Source organism: Trematomus bernacchii, unplaced genomic scaffold, assembly GCF_902827165.1.
Source record: "Trematomus bernacchii unplaced genomic scaffold, fTreBer1.1, whole genome shotgun sequence".
NCBI classification, from domain to species: Eukaryota; Metazoa; Chordata; class Actinopteri; order Perciformes; family Nototheniidae; genus Trematomus; species Trematomus bernacchii.
Genome location: NW_022987409.1, coordinates 1,452,437 through 1,475,560, shown reverse-complemented (window position 1 = coordinate 1,475,560; position 23,124 = coordinate 1,452,437). Strand labels below are relative to the sequence as shown.

General features: G+C 40.7%; 1 protein-coding gene across 1 annotated transcript in view; it reads right to left on the bottom strand.

Moving 5' to 3' along the window:
- Window positions 1-21,982, bottom strand: part of pmt (phosphoethanolamine methyltransferase) — a 48,927-nt gene extending 26,945 nt beyond the window's left edge. The window contains exon 1 of the mRNA XM_034137045.1: window positions 21,868-21,982. The gene's annotated coding sequence lies outside the window, so the exon portion shown is untranslated. The remainder of the gene's footprint in view (window positions 1-21,867) is intronic.
- Between the last annotated feature and the right edge of the window lie 1,142 nt (window positions 21,983-23,124).

The window sequence follows — 23,124 nt, the reverse complement described above, 5'->3', positions numbered from 1 at the left end:
CAGGAGGGGTCTCAGAGTGAGGAAAGGCTACGCTCCCAGCTCCACCTGCAATCTTTGACCCTGTCAGGCCCCCCCCCTTCTGGAAGCTGAACTTGCATTTACGTTGCACTGCAGGATCATAAATGTCAGCTGCATCCAAACACGCACCAACCAGGAACATTCCGGATATAATAACGTGCTTTAGGACTCAGAATTCTCTGTTGCAGGCCAGGGCCACCAGGGCAAAAGTAATTACACAATCTGTTTAGGTGTCATCAGCACATAATTTCTGTGGTCGCTCAAACATGAAGGAGACCTCGAGGTGCTTATTAGTGTGTGTGTGTGTGTGTGTGGGTGTGTGTCTTATCGGGCGAGCTGCTGTCAAGTTGTGGAAACGTAATAAGTAATAAGAGACGCTGTTCTAACTTTTATTGATTTCAGATGCCCTTGAAAACAATCAGAGTCAACAGGAGTCTCTGATGAGGAGAGAGCGAGGGTGGAGAGGATAAGACGTGACAATTACTAAAGATCGTATTTTGGACTGAGGAAGTCTCTACATATGCGGGGGGGAAAAAACTAGCACTAAAACAAACTACTGCTACATTTCTACATCTGCCGGTTGGATGATTTTCATAGTTTCAGAGGAAGACAGTCATTTGCTATACACGTTTTTTATGTACTTTGTCAAAGAAAACAATAGAGGCGTTTAAAAAATAGTGATGCCAATTCGATTTACACACATCTTAGCATTTTATACCTTCACATTAACTTCACGTTATGAACTCCTTTTTTCAAATACAGAGTGTAAAACCTTTGCTTGGCCATTAGAAGCAGTTAGTGATTGTTTATCGGCTGCAAAGAATCGACATCATTCAGGGTTTCCCACACATAGACTTTATTGGGCGGGCCGCCAAAGTATATTTCGCGACCCATTTAGGTTTAATTTGAGTTTATCCGTCCGCGAGCACGACGCCATCTGCGATCGATTAACTAGTGAACAATGATCCCCCCCCCGTTCTCGGCTACCACCACAAGTATATTTCAGATCTGTGGGAAACACTCATCCCTGATTTAGATTTGGTCTCAATTAGATAACTAAAACACTTGCATTAAGATTAATCTGCCGGCATAAATACAATATAAAAGGTCCGCTTTAATTTAGCTATTAATAATAAAAAATAATATGGCTGGGTACTGCCCTATTAGTTAAAGCCTTTTGAACGATGAATCTAGAGTAGAGTATGTGGTTTCCTGTCCGGAATGATACATTTTCCTCCCATTTGCAAATTAAAATAACATAGGTAAAATAACTGCATACATTTTATCAAGCACAGAACGGTAGAGTACTAAAAAATGTAGGAGTGAAGGATTTGATTGATTTCCCAACTTGACAGCAGCTTTGGACCACTGGCTTCTCTGCTATTATGTGAAAATCCATTTTTAGAGTAAGTGTATGAAATCGTTGGTGATTTATTAAACTGCAACTTTCAAATCACATTCCCTCTCATCAGGCTCATGAATATTTGTGTTTTATGACAATGTATAGCTGCTGAGAAACGTCTGTCCCGACCAACAGGAGCTGCTGCAGACTCACTCTGTGGTGTCGACTTCTCATTGGTCCAGAAAGTTATTTAAAACTGCGTATAGTGGATACAAAAAGTGAAAAGTGACTCTCTCTTTTGCTCTCTGACACGCACACTTAGACAATTTAATAGCTGCTACAATCATTCAAATGGCAAGAGACAGCAGTGTGGGTATGAGAGTTGTAACAGTGCATAAAGGGATCATTGGACCAACATTGTATTAGGGATTGAACAGAAACCACAAACATCTCAGCAGCACAAACCAAAGAGCGCCTGATAGCTGAAGCCACTGGGCTGGGACGCCTCATTAAGCTCGGACTAAAGAGGCACTTTGGGTCAAATTTTATTTCAATGCGTCTTACTATTAAAACAAAAGGGAATTACAGTTCTGCTGCTCAGGCAGAGTCATCCTATGTCGGCCAACACACTGGTACAGCAGTTCTTCACTCTGTGGTATTTCTACATAACCTTTTTATGATTCATTTTGGATTAAAAAGCAAAGCCAGGGCATGGAGGTCTGACATTTAAAAGCTGTTTCTGATTTCCAGGGCCTGGAGGGCAGCTGCCTCTCTTCACCTCTCTAACAGCATGAGGCAGAGCTTTTCCTCCTGCTTAAACAGACACCTGCAGACTCAGGATCAGAACCTAGAGGCAGTTTCCACCCCTTCACCCCCAGCATCCCTTACATCCAGCATCCTCTTCCCTCTGACAGTTTAAGCATCTAATCCCTTCGAAGAAAACCCCCTACGGTTGGTGGAGATAGTTGTTTTCACTACGTTGGAAAAGGATGTATCCGAGCGAGAGAGAGACAGGCAGAAAGAACACATGGTAAATGAGGCAGAGAGAAAAGGAAGGGAACAAAATCATGTCAAAATAAATCAGAGGTAAAGCGTCCACTAGAATCAAACTCCTGTTGGCACGAAGGTCAATAAGTCAGCTTAGGCAGGATTTGAGCTGGCACGCTGGGTGATCTTAGAGCATCTTAGAAAGTTTAGGATAACAGCTGACTCCGTGTCAGTGTGCAAACAGCATGTGAGGATGTGTGCTGGTGCCATGGGAGTAGGGATGTCACAATACCATCAATTAAGAAGACGATATCGATACCAAGAAAATTCCTCAACATTTTTTCTCAATACTCAATCGAACACCACGGTAAAAAAACAAAAAAATAAATACACTTTAATATACACTTTATTACCGTTTGATTGCTCGAAAACATCTCTTAAATCTATATTATGTTGCTGTGAAAACATCTCTTTTAAAACTACTGTATTTACTAAGTATATATTTTTTACAAAAGTATATTTATACACATCATGATAGCTTTATAATTAAATTCTACTAAATGTTCAAATCTTAGTAAATAGAGATTCTTCCCACACACATGTTCTATTTCCTCCAGGACAACAGGACAGCGTTATTCTCGAGCCCTGTGGTACTGTTGTGTCATCACGTTTTGCCACGGTTCAGCTTTGGGTTGGTACAGAAACATGAATTCTTGTGAAATCCCAAGTTGTGAGTATAATACCTTTTTGTGTTGATTCCTAAACCCATGCACAATAGACAGTTTGTTTATTTGGTTGCAACTTATGTAGCCTTTAAAACCCAAAGAAACAAAACAATACAAATTGAGTTTGGTTCCCTTTGGCCTACTATAAAGGTTGTAGGGCTGCTCAATTAATCGTATTTTAAATCGCAATTACGATTTTGGCTTGCAACAATTTTGGAAACAACATACATTAATCGAAATAAAACGATTATTCTTTTTTTTTTTAATTGGTTTTTCAGTTGAATTATACTTAAAGTTCAGGGTAATCAACTGTTAAAAACATACTGTTCACTTATTTTTTTCAATAAATGGATGTTTTCAAAGTAAATGGATAATCGTTTTTAATAATCGTGATATCAATTATTGACCCAAATAATCGAGATTATGATTTTTGCCATAATCGAGCAGCCCTAAAATGTTGTTTCAAAATACCTTGTGTCTGCTACCCAGGTGATCAACATACTGTCCTCTCCATCTAAACCCCAACAGCAAAGCAACATTTCTGCAGGGTCTGTGTGAGTCAGTTTGACCTCTTTTATGATACATCTTAATTGGACAGCTCCATAATAAGCACTAATAAGCAAACAACAACATCACACAACATTTCCTCACATTTTTTAATGATGAAGCCATTTTCCATGCAACCCCAACACAGTCCATAAACCTACATGTAACAAAGTTTATGATTATACCAGAAAATGATGCCAGTAATGACAATCATCTTTTCTCTCTAAGCCTTCCTGTCATTAACAAAAACAAGTCAATAATGTATGAGTGTGGATCATACTTTTTTTTTTTGTGTTTTAGAAATAAAGCAGATTACTGATTGCGAATGTTAGGTTATAGTAAAGAAGAGGTGAAAGAATATAGGCTTCAAATAGAAGGACTGATTTCATATTGATCTTCCATTTACTTGGCTACTTAAAGGGGACCTATCATGCTAAATGCACTTTTGTACGTCTTGTATACATGAATATGTGTCCCCGGTGTTCCAGGGAACTCACCAAGTGTCAGAAAACACAACCCTCTCTATTTTCCTCCATACCCAAATCTCTAAAAAAGGGGCTGCAACGGATCTGATAAAAACTGATCCAGATTTGAACACTGTCCTGACGTCAGGACGGTGGCGCTACGGCTATTGGGCCAACTCCACCAATCAGGAGGAGACAGCCACGGCCATTGCCGTTCGAAAGCGCTGGAGACGCTGTAGTACATATGCCAGGCCTGTAGGTGGTGCTGTTCTCACAGAATCAGCCCTTACAAAAACAGGGCTAAAAAAGTGCAAATTGAGCGAAATGAGGCATGGCTAAAATGCATGATCTGTTTGGTATTTTGAAGAAAAAAAGTATAAATATGCCTGATATAGGTATGGTCCTACACTATATTATTCAAATATAGCATGATAGGTCCACTTTAAATGAGAAAAAATGGCTTAATGGGAAAATCAAGGTTTTCCAGCAATGTACTGTAAGACTGAACAACAGTATGATCCTCCATGAGCGTATTCTCTCGAATGTGCCATGTTTATATGTTTGTATGGACTGTCTGTGTCTGTAGAGATGTTTGTATGAGGGATTTGAGCACATTGAAAGCATCATTATGCAAAAACAAGTGAAGCAAACAACATGACCTTTAAAGCCGTCTGAGCACATTTTTCTATGCATGACACAGAGTAAACTCAATTAACGTAATGCGGAGGCTTTCGGTTAGAGGCAGCCGCAGATAATGAAGAGAACATTTGGGATTGAATATAAATGTTGAATAAAGAGCACACTAAAGAAAATGACCTCCGACTTTTTAATCCCCACATGAAATCTTGTCTTTGTTATGTGTAAACCTGACACGCTCACAGTTTAAGATAGCAGTTTGCCTTTCTGTATATTATGCAAACAAACAAACACACTTTCTCTCACCAATCCTCAAAAAGCCTGAACTGCATTCTGGAGGAAATAGTCCACGCATAATTTCTGTGCAGCAACAAAACGTGTGATTCTGGTCTTTTTAATCTTGCAATCATTGCTTTATGAAGCACAATATAATATTGACAGGAGTTGTAAACACAGAGACATATTTAAACTCTACATTTTGCTTATGCAGGATAAGCTGTGAGGATTTTGTGTGTCACTTTTTCCTATTTTTCTGCCACTCCCCGTCTTTAAGCCATGGAAACATTTGCGTTTCTCTCTTTTACTCAATATTTCCTTGCTCTTTGCTTATATATTTTAGACTGCCACTTACGTTTGTAACCATCACACTCCCTGTGACACCCTTTTTCATACAGTGCCATCATCTATCCTGAACTGCATATAACATCAGTATGAGCTCATTGGTGATGCTCAGAGCATCTTCTGGCCCGTGGGAAATTCCACGGTCGACAGGATTAGTTATAAACAGGCTTTTCCTCGCTGACACAAGCTGGTCAGAAGCAACTAGAACTAATGCACGGACACACAACATACCACGTACACACAAACACATACACACACAGATTACAGTATGTTAGAAATTGTGTCGTAAATTACATTGACTGCCCGACTTCATTGAAATGAAGGAACATCATTTCCTCTGATTACAAGGAATCAGTTTCATCCCAGATCCTCAGTCATGCTTGCAGATGCTACGGAGCTATTCAATAAATCATGATTTGAGGCTTTTTGAGAAAAGTAAACAGTTGTGCTCCGGACTAATGTTGCGTGGCATCTGTGTTTGCAAGACTCATTCATCAGTCGCATCATTTTTGCGTGCAGGGGAGTTTAGGACATTGTTTGTCTCATTTTGGGGTAGTTACCAACTGTAATTAAAAGTTGTATAAATCCCATTCACCACGGGTTTTCATAAGGCAGTTTATATCACATTTGAAGATTTGGTACAAAAGTTGGCAGGTGTACACAGATACGTTTTTGGGGTATTCTTTGGTAATAACTTATATTTTTCTTCCCAGTTGTAGAGATGGGCGAGTCCTGATTCATCCGGATCATTAACCCGGATCCTAGAAATGAGCTGGTCGTGACGAGTCTCCCCTCTCCATTAACCCGAGTCCTTGAGTCCCACACTTGGTGTGACGTACAAATTAAAACTATAAATTGCGTCACTCGCTACTCTCTTTATAACATGTAAAATCACATTACAACGTACCCCAGTCCATCTGCCTACCCTTTAGCAAGTATACAGGATAGCTGCCTGCCAGAAGTGATCGTTTGGCTCAGGGGAGGGGACGCGGATCAGTGAAACTTCCTGCAGACTCGTGGGGACTCAGAGGAGCCGACGGCTCCTAACCGTAATAGCATAGCAGATCCAGCGATCCATACTCGTCATGTGCACGAGCATAGCCCCTCCTCCAGCACCCGGCTCCCGCGCTATATTATGCACGAGTCAACAGCAGACTCGCAGATTCGCAGATTCGCAAATCCTGACTCGCTGTGCAACACACAGCGGATCAGACTCGTGCGGACTCGGAGCCGTAACCATATAGCAGCAGATCCAGAGATCCAGCAGACTCGTCGTCATGCACGAGTCCACAGCAGACTCAGATTCGCAAATCCTGACTCACTGTGCAACACACAGCAGAGCAGACTCGTGCGGACTCGGAGCCGTATATAGCAGCAGATCCAGAGATCCAGCAGACTCGTCCTCATGCACGAGTCAACAGCAGACTCAGATTTGCCAAATCGCAAAATAACCCTTTTTTTTGTGATCAACATTTTTTATTAAAGCAAAATACACTGTGTAGCGGAGGTTAATATAACGTCAGTTTAATAGATAGATTGATAGATAGTACTTTATTGATCCCAAATTGGGAAATTGTTGTTGTTACAGCAGCATAAAAGGCATTTTACAATAAAACAAAACTACAAAATATACAAGAATAGAAATAAAAATAAAATATAAAATATAAAATATACATGTCGAAATAGAAAATATACATGCAGATATTATATATATATATATATATACAAATATATATATATATTCAAAATATATGGAATAATAATATGCTCGTGAAATGCAACAACTTTTCGGTTTCACCGATAGGATTTCTACGGTCTTGGTCATGCTGACTCATATGACTCAAATGACTCGTATGATCCGGATCTCTTCAATGACTGACTCAGAAGACCCTGAGTCCGTAAAAGGATCCGGATTTGCCATCTCTACCCAGTTGAACTGTCTTTTGAAAATGTCCCTGCGGCACTTTTTACTGTTGCTTTTACTTCCCTCAACAGTTTACAGTTTTCGGCAGCAGAATACACTTGAACCCCTTGAAGTGTGGGGAGTCAGGATATCTAGAGAACAAGCCATCTAAACTGATCTGAAGGAAATAAAAAAATAAATGGCATCATAGGAACCTTTATTGCCTCCTCGAGATGTGTGCCACAGCCACTGCTGCAGCTGCACATGTTGGCAGGGATGCTGAGTGCGCCAAATCAGAGAGCCAAATTACAATAACCGAGTTCCAGTTGTTTTTACAACATCAGCATGCTTGCATAGAAATATGTAATAAAAGAGCGTTCGGCATAAAAGAAACAACATACTTTTGAGAGGTAGGGAACTGTCATGATATGTGATTTACTGAGGAAAATAAGGTAGGAAACAGGGGATTTAGACAGAATACAGTGGGGAGAAGTCTTTCCACCTTAGACAGAGTCGCCACAGGCAACATGGAGCTAAACCCAGGTAGCAGGTGAGTGTCAGGCATGAGCTAGAAATGTACGACAGGGCTGTGACCTCGAGGCATCAGGTTGGGAATCCTTTTACAGGCTTCAATTCCTACAGCTGCCTTTTAAACGTGATGCAAGCAGCATCACGTCTAATCTACAGAAACGTGAAAATAGGGCTTCATCCCTGAGGCGTATACATGGGCTAACATCAAATTAGAACATTGGAGTATTACATAAACAGGTACATGCACACACAAGTCACGACTACACGAGTACACACACTAACAGCACTAAACAAACATGACCTCTCAGCATGGCCCTGGGAGTAAGTGAATGACCTCACCCCAAGCTGTTCTCTCTGCGGCGCTAACAGCACATGTTGCCCTCATTAATGCAATAATAAAGCTAATGTTCCTTGACTGGTCAGGAATTACATTTATGTGAAATATAGTCTCTAATAAGAATTTATTTAAAGCAATTTTTTCCTTATTTTATATTTATGGTACGAGCTTGAATACAGTGCTAAAAGCATGACTTCTCTTTATTCTTTTTGGGGAATTTAAATGTATTATAGTTTCAAAGGTTGAATGGTTTGCTGCTAAATTGAGTACTTGGGGTAAAAAATGTACAATTTTACTTTTTTTTCTCTACCACATAAGTACAGGAAGCTTAATTGTCTCATGTGAAGAACAAGTAAATATTTAATTCCCTCTTTAGCTTTTATGTATGCTTGATCTTCCCGTATTCCTACAGGAAATCTGTCTCTTAGAGCAGGGGTTCCCAACCCCCGGTCCGCGGACCGGTACCGGGCCGCAGAGGTGTTACTGCCGGGCCGCGAAATAGCTGTGAGTTTATCGTAATATTTGCAGAATTATAAATATATAAAAATATTTTATCATAATATTTTTTCAAAAAGTGTTTAATTTTCGCACCTATGCCACCAGTCATATTATTTCATCCAGTAGCTAGTTCATCTTTCACCAGAAAACCGTTGAAAATGGCTTTTATGATGAGGGATTCGGCGGCTCAGCCTTATAAGGTGCGCACGAGCATGTTACCGGTGCGCCAAGTAGGAAGAAGAGCGCACAGGAGACAACCGTTTGATTGCAGACTGTTATGTTTATGTGGGGAAATGGTGGTGCATACATTATTTGAGATATATTTCAAACTCGGACTTCATTTTAAGGACATGTCGGCCAGGGGTGTAGAGCTATTTGTTTAAGCACCGGATTGGCAAAACAGAAGAGTAAACCAGTCTGCCTTGATCTATGAATTAATGTCCGGGACTCTCACGATCTGCTGCCCGCAGCTGCTTTATAGAAGGAAACCCTCCTTCACTTCTTAAAACGGCTGCAGCATCCGGAGGCAGCGGCACGTATACTCCGCTTCTGAGAAGTGCAGCACCAGTATGACTGTGTTTAACTTCATCAGAACAGCTTAAGAGTGACTGCAGGCTGCTACGTGTTAACCACACACACCTATACACACACATCTACACACATCGAACTGCCCGATTACTCCCCCTTTTATTAGTTTTATGAAGGAGATGTCCAGTCAGTCACCAAGGCGCATGATGTGTGTGTGTATGTGCTCTGCTCAGCTCAGCTCTGTGTGTTCGGTGTGTTTGTGTCTGTCCGACACCGGCATTTGTTTTCAAATGTTTATGAACAGTAATTTACACACATATGGCTAACTCCATATATGCGGCTGTTCCCAAAATAAATTAGTTTAATCTTAATCTCGATGTAGTGCTAATGCTGTCGGAGTGCACCGGAACGAACGACACTATCATAATATCTTCTGAAAACAAATGCCAGTGTTCATAATGCGGCTTCTCCTCGTTTTCCCAGCATTCAATGGATTATCCGTAAATCATACAAACAAAACCAAAACGTTAATTTATCTGTTTTCCCGTTTTGGTTTAAAAACTGAATAACGTCGGTTTTTTGGTTTTCCGAAAAACCAAAAAATGACACCGGTTCTTTTTTAAACTTTGTTAATATGTTTTGGATGCATATTGTTCTAGTATTTGTTCAGGCTGTTACATACAATTAGCCTCTGTTGCTACCTGCTGGTGGTGAGTAAATATTAAAATCAGTTAAAATTGACAACCGGTCCGCGATTTTTTTTTAATGTATCTGCCGGTCCTTGGCACAATAAAGGTTGGGAACCCCTGTCTTAGAGGACTCGCCTTTAACCTCTCTCTAGAAATAGCCTCTGCATCCTTTGGGATTTGATTTATGCTCACGCTATCTGTGGTTTGCTCAGCTATGGGGGGGGAAATATACAGTTTGCATTATGCATTGTGTAAATCAGAGAATTGAAGGCTGCTTTAGAGTGGACATATAGTCAATTACTGTCGCCTGTCCTTAAGAAGAGCATAAAAGTTGCAGAGAAAGTCATATTTATGCACACATGAATTCACTTACAGAAAATGCACACAGACAGGCGTACTGATAAGCCGAGTCACACACTCATCTTTGACTGACTCACTCAGTCAATTTGCACCACGCTAAAGTAATAAGACACTGGAACCAATGATCTACTGTATAGGCCAAATTGCAGCATCACGAAATTCAACAAATAAACTCAACTGAAATGATGGTTCTATTGATAATGGGCCCTTTGACACAAACAAGATGAACATGTCTAATCAAGGAGTTTGGTAGGTCTAATCATAATAAAATAAACTTTTACTTAAACTAAAGGGATTATATTTAAGTTTCTGAATGCTACTTCCTTCACTTGAACAGCTCAGATCTAGCCCTAATTGGCCAACTGCCAATAACAGCGTCACACTGACAGTCATCTCATCCTACAATAATCCCACAGGATTATCAATAAATGTCAGCATCTATCAAGCATCAAGTCAAATAAACCACAAGTGTTATTGTTTGAAAAGGTCAAATTAGGTGAATCAATGGCCCACAAAACAATTCATTTTTGGTATTTTTTGACAGCAGAAGAGTCAGGCAGTGATGAAAGAGTCAGAGTGAGCTGTTAAGGCCCTGACACACCAAACTGACACCAAAGAACACGTCCCGACAGACCCGATTGTTGTGTCGCCTCACGTCTCCTGCGTCTTGGCCAAAAAGTCGCACTGGAACACACTGCAAAGACTTCAGCCGACGTGAGTGGCAATAACTCTCCTTACCAGCAGGCGGTGGTAGTGTGTATTCGTCATTCAAAATAGTCAACCGGAAGACAAGAGCGTGTTTCTCAATCTCGAGTAAAGCTGCTCCAGAGCCACTATTTCAAGCATACTATGTCATCGAGTGCCGCCGAAGTACTGTTCCAATGTCCAGGCTCCTTGGAATTCTACCGAGCCCGGCGTACTTCGTTTGGAGAAATTTCGAGGCTGCACATGTGTAGACTCCGCGGTCTTAAAATCCCCACAATGCTTTGCGCACAGACCAATTTCCTCAAATGTGTGGCGGAAAATGTAAGGCGGGGCCTCTCATATGACGCACACCTGCACACTTGCTAGCCTGTTCCACTCTTTGGCCCAATCCCAAACCGCCCCCTACACACTACCTCTCCGTTTGCGCGGAGGGTCCGCCACATTAAGTGCTGTTCCAAACCAACGAGTGTGGAGCTGTGTGGAGGGGGAGTGGGCTATCAAGCCCTCAAACAGCGAGTCTGCAGCGGTGCTGACTTGAGACCGGTCTCTACCTGACCGGAGTCACACTGTGTGGGTCCGTCAGGAAACACGCTGTTAAAAAGTAGTTCCAGCAAACATCCACTGATAAACTGCGATGTTAACAACCTCATGATAACCTCATATTTGTTTAACTTAGGATCGTACCTGTGTTTAGTCTAGATAAAGGTAAATGTGTGCATTTTATTATAAAGTTGTGTATATTTACAGACTGTTGCAAAAACTAAGAAGCTTATAAACATCAGGTTTAAAACTAAAAGAGCTTTACAGAAAAAGTATTAATTTACATTTTTTGTCTAAGAGATGCTGATTTGAAACCGTTGTTACATACAGTTACGGCATTTCCTGTTTCTGCCGGAGAGAGGGGAGGCCGTCCCAAAGCTTGCCGCTGTATTTACTCCCTCCATCTGACAGGAGGGAGCCTCGTTGAGCTGCGAGTGTGGCTACAGACGGAGTTCACTCCGTCACGGAGGGAGGGGTAGGGTCGAGGGAGTGGTTTGGGATTGGGCCTTAGTTTTCCGAATGCCAGGAAGTATTCTTGCCTCGCTTCTGAAGCAAGTGACTCGGAAGACATGTGCTACCAAGCAAGCGTACTCGACATTGAGAAACACCCAGACTGTGTGATATATACAAACAACAAATAGCGTGCGTTCCATTTTCACTCTCGTCCATCACAGACTGTTTCACATAACGACTTATGATCGAAAACATGTTTAGTGCGGTACTGGAAAATGAAAAATAATAGCCGTCTGTGTGCGTTTTCTTCACTTCCGTTTCGCTTCTAGTGCACTGATTCGCTAAGCTGAACAGCCAATCGGAGTGATTTCTTTTGCCGACAGTCTCTCGATTCAAGATGTTGAATCGGGAGCAACAAGGTTGCAACATGTTAAATCGGGAGCGGATGGTGTCGGCACGGCCGAAAAGACACGACTGCACACCTCCAAATTCTCAACAAGAAAACCAATGACACTCACTTTCAATGTTTGCAGACTGATGCCTTATGGGGCATACAAATTAGATCACCTTTTTACAAGAGGCCAGTGATTGGATGCCTTTTTTTATTTAAAGAAAATAGTTTGTTTTGCTGGCCCAACAGTTTTTTGGACCTGCAGTATTTGACCTATTTAAATGTTACCACCAATAAAAAGGTTGTCACTGAATCAACTAGGACTTCAGTTTCTTCTTTCTTCTTCACATTTGCATATTCAGTGTGCATATATGTAAATGAGTGTGTGTCCAGTTTAAAAATGAAGTCAGCCTTTGATTTGGTGCATAAAGTGTTCTCAAACATTGTTTTAATCTGGAGGCATGCACTTGTCTAGCGCCTCCTCTACCAGCTGTGTGGAATGTGGACAATCAGACCAAAGCGGCTACAGAGTTTTCAATCACCCATCTGCAGTTTGGGTGGAACAAAGGAGAATTTAAGAGCTCCAGAGTGCTGAGCAGAAGAGGAGAAGGTCTGACAAGACAAGCAAACAGCGCAGCGAAGAGATGGGAGGCAGCTGGGATTAACAGCCTAGAGCTGTGAGAACAAACTGTTAGACCTCGGGGCCATCCGAGACAAGAAAGAAGAGGGAAATCAGGGGGAGCACTACCTGAACGGTTAAGAGCACATTTTAAAGCGTTTTGACCAAAGACTATGTAAAACATGACTGTATAGTCACTATGAAATCACCCATAGGATTCTTAAGTGTCAATGTACATTTTAAATTGCGTTTAAAATGTACCTCCGCTAAACTCCCAGGTAATCCAAAAATAGGCAAAGAGGTGGATCGTTCACGGAGGTAGGTTTCCCAAAGAGATACAGCAGAGCAGACACCTGGTGAGCGACCAGCGACTGGCACCCCCCCCCCCTTCACCGCTAATCATGCAAACGTTTTAGCCTAAATGAGTAAAACTGGTGAATCATATCAAATGTGTCATCACATAGTTGTCATGAATGTGGAAATAAGCTTTAGAGACCAGAGCAGTTTCTTTTTACCAGGCTGTAAGGTTGGGCATTTAAACGAGGGAGTCTTTGTCGATAGAGTTTCTTTTGAAGTCAAGTGGCCATTTGAGGAAATTACATTTTTGCCACTTCAGTATATAGGGGAAATGTTAGCACTAGAGCAGGGGTCGGCAACAGGCGGACCGCGGTCCGGATCCGGACCCAGACCTATAATCAATACATTAATAGGGGATTTCAATTTTGACTGGGCGATTCTATTTTAACCGCCGCCGACAGGGGGCGAAAGAGACGAGTGAGCGATACAGGGAGAGAAACACAGAAGAAGAGACGAGAGCGCGGCAGAGAGAAGACGGAGAGGAAAGTGAGTGAAGAGAATAATTAGCGATACAGGCAGAGAAGACGGAGAGGAGAGTGAACAGGCGTGTTAGCGGCAGACAGGGAGAGACAAATAATTACACATGGCGCTCTCCAAGAAGAGGAAAGTGGACAGTGAGAACAGAGCCTTTAACCCTGAGTGGACAGACTCATTCATGTTCATCCTGCCCACTGGGAGCACAGAACCAGTGTGTCTCATTTGTTCAGAGACCGTGGCGCTCATTAAAAGCAGAATACATAAATCAAGTAACTGTATTCAGCTCGCGTTATATTTGAAAAACGAGTAATCTGATTACAGTTACTTTCGTAAACCTGAAGTGAATACATTTTGGAATACTTATTGGAATTATTGGTGGAAAAGTTTCCTCATAAAATGTAATATTCATTACCAGCAGAACTGTGTGCACACTGCACAGCGCTGTAGCATGTCTGTGAGGCCCCGCCCCCGCACGCAGATCAGAGAGAGAGATCTCTTTTAAAATATATAGAAACGGAGATGGTTCGATAAAATGTGCAAGATAACATTTATGTAGCATTTCTTTATTGTCGAAATGATGACATTTCATAACGGGATCAAATCAAAGTGAATGGCCTGCTGCTGCTGAATGCATGGGGCAAGTGACTGGAAACAGTTTTAAAAGTTATTACATCGTTTCAGATAATAAATAATAATGATAATTCATTCTATTTAGGGGCGCCTTTCAAAGCACCCAAGGACACCTGACAATTCATAACATATTCTAAGGAAAGGTTTAAGAGAGTACAAATAATGCAGTCCGGGTGATGTTTTTTATGTGGGGTGCAGATGAGAGGGAGCTGTCCAGAATGACACCAAGATGTTGTGTTTGAGTTGTGCTCTTGATAAGCCATTAAAACAGTAAAATAAGTGTCTCCTGTTCACCAAAACATACCCATCTGTTATGGAAAAATATAGTATTCCAAAAGTATTCTAAAAGTAATCTGAATACGTTACTTTTTTAAGACAAGTAACTCTAACTGTATTCGGATTACTTTCAGAGCCATGTATTCAGTATTCAGTAACCGATTACATTTACAAAGTAACCCTCCCAACCCTGATTAAAAGTGCCAAAACGCCACTATGAGACAAAACACAAAGTGTTTGACCAAACATTCCCTCTCAAGTCAGAACTGAGGTCACAAAAAATAAGCAGTCTCAGAGCCCAATATGATCAGTCCACCAGGATCAAAATTAAAACTAAATATCGTTCCAGGGCAGGCTAACCGAGGCTAACCAATGAGCACCTGCATGTGTGTATGAGAATGGCCCTGACACCATTTCAGCCCAGATTTGAACTCCTGGCAGGACAAGCTCCAGCTGAATTCTCGCACTGAACAAAACAAAGTGAGTTGAGGGACTGCAATATAAGAGGGAAAGAAAGAGAAACTTTAAAACTGTTCAATTGTTATGATGTGTAAAGACTGATATGTTCTATAATCGGCTGAAACTGTTAAGTCATGATGTGAAACGGTTAACAAAGCTATTTTATTTATTTTCTCTATTTTATTTTTAAATACAGCCAGAGAGGAACATTACACATATCCACAGTATTTACTGTATAGTTCAATGTTAATTGACAATAAATATTGTTGTTTTTGAATTGTACTTTCTTTATTTGATTGGCAGTCAGTTGTTGATTACATGCAGACGTTGATAAAGCTACAGGCTACTTCAATATATATCACACTAATTCATAAAGCAAGTTAGACATTTTGATGTCCCGGACCTTTGCATGGGGACATTTTCTCTAACTGGACCTCGTTGAATTTTAGTTGAATACCCCTGCACTCGAGGTTGCTGCTTGGTTTTGACTAGTCATGAGGTGGTGCTGTGAATCAAAGGCTTTTGTGTATAGAAGAGGACAGATACAGATTACACATGGTCAAGAGACCTTGAATTTTCATTGATGAATGATTTGCTGAAGAAAGAAAGAAAAACTTTCATTTTTCAGCAAATGTATTCATTTTTGAGTCCTTCAACTTGTCAACTTGTCTCTGGTTCGAGTTTTAGTTGTGATGTTTTAAATCAATGAAATCTTCACTGAGGCATTTTTTGTACTCCCTCGCATACTCTGATGTTGAACATATTCAGTCAATCTGAAAATTAGACCCCGAAAATATCATCCACACATCACAGCGGTCTGATCAAAGCCCTGAATGTCCCTCATTAGTATAAAGAACACCATGCAACCTCCTCCTTCCTCGGTATCTTTACTATCTAAAAGCAATCTAACAGTGTACACAGTTTTACCCGACCCAGAGTGTTATTAGATACATGACATTTTAATGTTGGCTGTGGTGAAATGTCAGCTTGCTGATGAAAGAGGCCAGCTCTCCACCCTGTGGATGTGCTTGCAAGTGGAGCGGACAGAAGATTTAGAACTGGTTCAAAGCCAGCTGAACCACATGTGACCTGATGGCCTTTTCTCCACACACAGTTTACATTACACTGTGATATTATTTCATCAGAGCGGTACTGTAGAGCTGGAGAGGGGACAGGAGCTGCCCACAAGCGGCTGCACACTGCTGTGAGAAATCTCTATACAGACCTATTTAACTCAGAGTCAATAGAGTCAGACATGCAGCAGGCGGGAATAATCTTCAGGACCAGGTTCATTTTAATCAAAATGAGGGGTTTTGCAATTTATAGGACATCAAAGGTATGGGTGGTGGTGGGGGGGTATTAATGTGAAGCTGTGTGGGGCCTGAGGATAACAACATGATCCACTCTCTGAGGGATCCTGCTGTGAGTGTCTTGGAAGAGAGAGAGAGGGAGAGAAAAGACTATTAATGCAAAAGAAAAATGATGGTTTTGTGTGATCACTGATTTACATTCTACTTTAATGTTGCCAGCACTTGCAGACTATGAATTTTGATGTCATGTTGAAGCTGTTGAGTGCATATGCAACCGAAGAAAACACAAACTTTGTGGAAAGAAGCAGCTGAAATGCTTATCCTCTAGAAAGACAAAAATAGATGGCCTAATTTTGAATTTTATTATTAAAATCCTGGCTAAACATCCCACTAACAGAAAATCTACATCTAAGATTTCTTTCTGCTGCAGCACAAATCCCTTTCTATCATGACATGTGAGAGAAAGCACACAACGCAGTTAGACCAGTAGAGTGTGTGTGTGTGTGTGTGTGTGTGTGTGTGTGTGTGTGTGTGTGTGTGTGTGTGTGTGTGTGGCATAATCACGATTATTTTGGTCAATAAATTGATATCACGATTATTAAATAACATTATTCATTGACTTTGAAAACATCCATTTATTGAACTTTAAAACAAATAATAATTTGAACAGTATCTTTTTAACTGTTGATTACCCTGAACGTATAATTCAACTGAAAAACCAATACACAAATAAATTAAATAAATGATACATTTAAATAAATAATATCAAAATAATAAATACCAATAAACAAGGTCAACAAATATTTTGGAGCGCACTTCTACAAGCTACTAAACATATATAAATATGATAAATAAAAATAAATTAGACTCAAATTAATTAGATCAAATATGTTCTAGTGCACTGTCACAACCTAGCAAAGCTAAATAATCGTTTTTTTCGATTATGTTGTTTTCGTAATTGCGATTAAAATACAATTAATTGCACAGCCCTAGACCCTATATATGAAACATACAAAATCACATTTTAACCATCTACTCAATACATGTTTTAAAATGTGCAGCACTCAATCTCAATGCATACAAATGTAAATAAAGGTTGAATCTTCATTATGGACTACAAAATACCTTATTCTATTTTCTTACATGATTTTGTTTATTTACCAGGAGCCATACACAACACAATCATTGGGCCAATGTTAGCTCCAGCCTATACATTGGAATTAAGGGAGCCACAGTATGCAGACCATTGCTTATGTTTTACCAAACCATTGCCTCAACACCGCGAGAAGACAGTTAATAATGTACCTAACGTAGGTTTATCATAGCTTTTTCCTTAAAATCAACCAGCAGTGAGAGCGAATTAAAAGAACATTTGTGAAAACTATCAACTGAAAGAGGGGAACTGCAGAGTTGGCTGAGTCTTTTCTGATGGTCTAAAATATTAATTAAAGGAGCTTTAAAATAATCATTTTATTTCCCATGTGTTATAAGACTTAGTTGCATAGTGAGCTGTTATCAAAGCTTTCAAAATCTGGATTCTAGATGTAGGTACAAGGAAAAACATTAAAAAAATGAACACAATGTGATAAAACCATGAGGAGAAATATATTATTCTGGTGGCATCACTGTATGCCGGTGGTGCTTTATCATTATTCCACTGCCCTCACAGCACATCCCCATTAGTGAAGATCTCTAAAAAGGCACACACACGGGTCAAGGACGGTTATTTATATCATGAGCTGCATCCAATTATGTCAACATGTGAACCTGAAACTGTCTGCAGCTAATGGGCTTCCGTCTGCATGAAATAAAGCTTGATAAATATCAAAGATGCGGACAGACAAGAGATGAGACTTAATATTAATATTGATGATAATACAGGGGATCATTTAGATGGAGATGGCTGTTTTGGAGCACGGATTAGATATGCGTGGATCAAAGTGTCAGCATGGTTCACTTGACAAAATTACCAAGCTGTGTTTACTTTTGATTATGATCTCTCCCCAGAGAGAATCAATTATTTTGAGAGTCTAGATAAATCAATCATAGTTTAGTCACTAAAGCTGTGTTTATGAGCTCGTTGGCTTCACAGGTCCAAAAAAGGGGACCTCCTCCTCCATTGTTATACTGCTGTAAAACTTCCCTGCACTAAACCTCTGATGTCAGTCCGCACTGATTCTCCACGTCACAGTGTCTCAAGGGGAATTTATGCATCAGAAAGAGTTTGTTCACAACTGTCTGTACATTTCTGACAGTTTAATGTGGCTGTCTGTGTAAAAGCCATTTCTACAAAGGTGGTTCAATGTTCTGTCACAGTCTATCTGCAAAGATGTACAGAAACATGCACAACTACTGGCCTCCCCAATCTTTTTCTCCAACCATCAATTGTTAGATGTACTGAAACCACAACCTCCGGCCTCTCAGAGAGAAAAGAGTATTTTCTTAATCCATTAACCTGAGAAAGTGGCTGTAGGGGATGATGGAGAGCTCCTCCGAGACACTTTCCCCTCTGGCTGAAGCAAAACCTCTTCTGGATGGTTTCATCCAAATCGAAGCACTCAATCTTAAGGACAGCTTGGTCAAAAGCGATGCAGCACACTGACTGTACTCTAAGCGCAGGGTCACCTATAAGTACTTTAGATACAGATTTACAGAAAGGAGTTGTCAGAATGATGTGGAACTTATACGTTTTTATTATATCTTTTTCAGAAATCTTGTATAAAACAATAGAGCCCATAAAAACATAATGCAGGTTACAATCATAACAGTGCCAGATTTGCAGTCAAAATCTGTAGGCTTTTAAAGTTTTTAAACTGTCCAAGAATACAGACTATTTTAGCCCAAAGTAGGCTCCTTATTTAGCCATACATTTTGTCACAGATTTAGTTACTGGCTGGTTTTTAAATCAGCTGTACCTATAGTGTACCAGCAACCCCAAAGACTCCAAAATTAATGATACAGCCGTTGACCTTTAAAGTACTCTTTTACACGTAAGCTAGTTAGCCCGACATTCTTACACTTCCTTATAGTTTTCTCAAGTGTATTTGGTTTTGGAAATACTACAAGTCGACACCACTGGAGCTATGATTGGATTACTGTTCATGGTGAGGGGTTTAGCTAAAGGTCAAGGGAATAGACAATTACCCCCCCCTACATGTATCACCCATCCTGCCAACACCATTCTTACAGTTTGTCCCAAAACTGTTCATCAATGTGTCAGCAACGGCGACAATATCTCTATGAAACTTACACCCTGTCATATCCATAAGGAAAGATGGAGGGGTATAGATTTTTAGCTGAGATCTCTCCAAAGCACCTGGACATATCTCTCTCTTTCAGCAGCACCTTCAAGTCTCCAGGGCCAGTTGATTGATTCCACCCTCAGAGATTAATCTAGATATTGACGGTATGCGGTGTGAGCATAAGTGTGTGTCTGGGTGTTTCAGTCAGAGAGAGAGAGACAGTGTCAGAGTGTCTGATAGAGACGGAGCCGGTGGGTCGGGTGATCTACTGCCTGTTTAGATCCTCATTTCCCAGAGTTCATAGCTCTCTTCCATCAACCCGCAGGATGGGAGCCAAGCCTTTGCTCTCCTCTCCACGTGGTCTAATTCATCCTCACTTAGGAAAGGTAAAGGCTGCCTCTGTCTGCCTCAACAGGTCCAAAGACAACTCATTTGTATTATCTCTCTTTTATCTGTGTTCTCTGTATTTCTTATATTTGATCTTTGGTGTAGATTGTGTGATGCTGCTCTTTTTATGTTTTATGCTGCTTGTGCACAGCGGAAAAAATACAAAAGTAGCCTCTTGCTGAATACTTACTTCAAGCAAAAGGTTAATTAGGCGAAAGTGTAGCCAAGGGAAGACAACAACCTCATTACAAGACACGTCCACCCACCCACGTGCAAGCAGGCGTAAATAGACACAGAAAACACATGCAGGATTGTGAACACTTGCACTCCAACACATGCTATTAAACGCTATTCGAAAGCAGATCAGCCTCCAAATCAGTGAGATTTAAATAACTTCCCCCAAAGCAGATGGTAATAAAATGAGGCTTTTCTTGGATTTCACTCCACTGTGGGCAGGTGGGTGCAGCTGCAGCAGGTGTGTATTGGTGATAAAGGGCCAGGAACTCGATGCAGATTTGCAGCTGTGTATTTGTAGCTCTGACAGACCTTCACTGAAACGGCACCTCGCTGACAAACACAGATGGCCGCACGAAGCTGAAGACAAACATGGCTAGATTGTGGGTGTTTCTCAATCGCGAGTAAAGCTGCTTCAGAGCCACTATTTCAAGCATACTACGTCATCGTGTGCCGCCGAAGTACTGTTCCAATCTCCAGTATACTTGGAAATCTACCGAGCCCGGCGTACTCCGTTTGGAGAAATATCGAGTGTGCACATGAGTAGACTTCGCGGTCTTAAAATCCCCACAATGCTTTGCGCACGGACCAATTTCCCCAAATCTGTGGCGGAAGATGTAAGGCGGGGCCTCTCATATGACGCACACCTGCACACTTGCTAGCGTGTTCCACTCTTTGTTTTCCGAATGTCAGGAAGTATTCTTGACTCGCTTCTGAAGCAAGATGCTCGGCAGACATGTGCTACCAAGCAAGCGTACTCGCGATTGAGAAACACCCCGGATGTACTACTGTGATGGCAATAGTATTGATGAGCCATTTTAATGTTGGATAGAAAACCCTGGCGTGTTCTAAAATGGTTGACCCCAGACTTGAATTAAGTAACATCAGTTATGCATCAACATACGGTAGTGATTAAATGTGACATGGTGGCTTTGTATTAACCTGCCAAGAATTGTTAGCATATTTTATGATGTTGTTGATGAGTTTAGAGGTAATGCTATCAAACTTAATGCTGCGGACATAACAACTGAGTCAGTTTGGGAGGGTGTCAGTATGTAGGCTATATTACAGAGCTGTCAAATTAACTGTTTTGAATGAGCAACCATGAGTAGGCTATCATTTTATACCAGCAAAGCCTGAGAGTCTGCAGCAAAATCAACAACAGTAATTTCATGTTCCAATGTGATAATGCATGAGGCTTAAATAAATAACACCTTTAGGCTACAAATTATATTGCAATAACAGTCAGTGTAGACAACATCACATCTCTCAACAAGAAAAGCCGATTTCAAAAGCAAATTTGCAGCCTGTGTGTACAACTGACTCAATTATAAATATACAACCACGTTTCTCTAGTAGCCTTATCGGAATTAACCCAAAAAGAGGACAACATTTAGACAATAATCGACAACAAATAAAAAGAGCAATGGACATACATAACCTGAAGCTTTTTAAAGAATCAACAGCACAATGAAATATTACCAAAGCAAACACTACAGAAACATGACTATGATGCAGCTGCAACCACAAACAGCAATGAGAGACGATATGGCGTTACAGCAAATAAATCAATAAATACATTTGTTAGTGAAGCCTACTCACCGGTCTGATCTTCATTCTGTGAGCCTCGCAGTCCTCCTCAATTTGCTCCAAGTTGGCTTCTTTGCTCGTTTATTCCCTGTACACAATTACAACCAGTCCATTCAGCCCCTCTGTCCCCCTGCAAGTCTCAACGTTTTCAAACATGTTGGACTTTTAATGACTGCAGACACATTGGAGATTACCGTCACAAAAAGCGGGAAAGCCTCCCTCCTAATTTGAGCTAAAAGTCCCACAGGGGCCCAACACGAGCAATTTAGCATTTAGCATGTTAGCCAAACAACCACCTTGCACCTTTTGGTGGTTACCACCGTCGTGGGTGTGTTTGATTTAGGTCTCTTAGTATCTGCCTGGGTGGGGCACTATGAAATCTGCGGTATATTAGGGTAGATAGATGCAACATCAGAATGCACTCTATTGAGTTGAGTTTGCCTACACTGAAAAAACTGAAACGATGATTTAATTAAATGTATTATATCAACAAATTAAGTTGAACCTAATATTTTGTATTTAAAGTTAATATTATTGCATAATTATTAAAGCAATAATATAACCTTATGTTAAATCTGTTGGCATAATACATTTAGTTAAAGTCAATGTTTTTTCAGTGTACCATAAGAACATATCATGATGAAATGATATTTAGTTTTGTTGCATTGTTGTGAGCTTTGTTTGTTAACTGCTAGCCCAGCCCAACGCTCCCTGACCTTTACGGCTGAGATATTTAACTAGTATTATTTCCAGAGTTTCAGCGTTTTCCTCTTTGGAGCTTTTTCTCGACTAATTTGCCTCATTTAAGTTCTCTTTATTATTTATAGATAGACATGCACCCCTACGTACTTTTAGAGTAAAGGGACGAGACAATCCTTGGTTTTCTGCTGAACTGTCCAGTCTCCTACATGAGAGAAACAAGGCCTGGGCAAAGGCTAGGAAATCAGGCTCAGAGGTAGAATGGCTGCGTTTTAGGCAACTAAGAAATAGCTTCACTTCACAGGTCAAAAGTGCTAAGTCGAAGTACTATTTGTCAGTTACCACAGAAAACCTAAATAATCCTAGGAAATTTTGGAAAGTCATAAAATCGCTATCCACCGGTGAGATCCGAAATGAGCTACCTCCGTGCATTACCACAACATCTGGCTCTATATCGGACAGGGCTACTATGCTAAATTGTTTTAATGAGCATTTTGTGTCCTGCGGTTCTATGTTTGATTCTGTGACTAACTCTGCTACTGTGAACACCACAGTCGGTGACTCTGAACA